This window comes from Arachis stenosperma, chromosome 10, assembly GCF_014773155.1.
Source record: "Arachis stenosperma cultivar V10309 chromosome 10, arast.V10309.gnm1.PFL2, whole genome shotgun sequence".
Lineage (NCBI taxonomy): Eukaryota > Viridiplantae > Streptophyta > Magnoliopsida > Fabales > Fabaceae > Arachis > Arachis stenosperma.
Window position 1 is genome coordinate 68,612,250 of NC_080386.1, and position 1,796 is coordinate 68,614,045.

Below are 1,796 nucleotides of genomic sequence, written 5' to 3' on the forward strand. Positions count from 1 at the left end.
TTGGGGTTTTGAGAATAGGAAGTAAGTAATTTAAATTGCAATTAAAAATAAATAAATAACTGTAAATAAACTTTTGGCAAGGTATGAGAAATTGGAAGTCCAGACCGAATTATCCTTAACAATGATAATAACAATTGAATCTTAATTTCACTTAGTTAACCCTTGCTTAAAGCAGAGGAAGGTCAAGTGACTAATTAGTTTGATCTTCAAATCCGAGTTAATTCCTAAGAAAAGATTGGGAGTATGAGATTCAATTCAATTAGAGGAGATAACAATTATCAATTATGCTGTTGAGTTGGATAACTTCCTGAGTTACTGATTTCTTACCCAAAACCAAAAGGAAGGAACTAAGTCTACTGGAATAACAATATCTTCAGATGGGAAGCAATAATCATGTAAATAAAAGAAAGCAATAATAACTGCAATACCTCAAATAATATTAATTCAAAGAAATCATAACATGAAAGGTTCACAAGCCAGTTGGGCAACATAAATCAGATACAAGTAAAAGCATTAGAGTATTCCAAATGGAAGAAAAATATAAAGTAAAAAGAATATTAAACCTGGGATCGAGAGTCACTCTTAAAAACAAAGAGAAGTCCTAAATCCTAATCCTAAGAGAGAGAGAAGAGAGAACCTCTCTCTCTAAAACTACATCTAAAACATGAAAAGTGAATTATGAAAGCATGATCTGAATGGATGCAATCCCTCTACTTTATAGCCTCTAATCTGAGTTCTCTGGGCCAAAAACTGAGTTAGAAACAGCCCAGAAGTTACTTCTAGCGTTTTCTGGTCCGTACAGGTCGCAGACAAGTGACGCGGCCGCATAGCTCATGCGGCCGCGCGGGTTGCGTTCCACCCAGGTCACGCGTCTGCGTCACCCACGCGTTCGCGTCGCCTGGCGTCCGGGCAGCTATGGCAAAGTATATATCAAATCGAAGCTCCGGACGTTAGCTTTCCAACGCAACTGGAACCGTGTCGTTTGGACCTCTGTATCTAAGTTATAGCCGTTTGAGTGCGAAGAGGTCAGGCTGAACAGTGGTGGACGAAATTGTGATCAACAATAATGGCTCTTTGGCATGTGCCTAAAAACTAACTCAGCACTTTCTTTCCACTCCGTTCACTTAACCAGCAAGTGTACTGGGTCATCCAAGTAATACCTTACGTGAGTAAGGGTCGCTCCCACAGATTGTTGGTATGAAGCAAGCTATGGTCACCTTGTAAATCTCAGTTAGGCAGATTAAAATGGTTTATGGATTCGAAAATTAATAATAAATAGAACATAAAAAAGGGATAGAATACTTATGTAAATCAATAGTGGGAATTTCAGATAGGCGTGTGAGATGCTGGAATCCTTTCGATCTCTACTTTCTTATTGCTTTCATCCAATCCTTCTTACTCCTTTCCATGGCAAGCTGTATGTAGGGCATCACCATCATCAATGGCTACTTTTAATCCTCTCGGAAAAATGGTCCTATGCGCTGTCACTGCACGGCTAATCGTCTGGAGGCATCACCCTTGTTGATGGCTACATCCCATCCTCTCAATGAAAATGGTCCAAATGCTCTGTCACAGCACGGCTATCATCTGTCGGTTCTCAATCAGGTTGGAGTAGAATCCATTGATTCTTTTGCGTCTGTCACTAACGCCCAGCCTTCAGAGTTTGAAGCTCGTCACAGTCATTCAATACCGGAATCCTACTCGGAATACCACGAACAAGGTTAGACTTTCCGGATTTCCGGATCCTACTCGGATACCACGAAGATTTTGTTGGGGAATCTAAGAGATATGCGTCC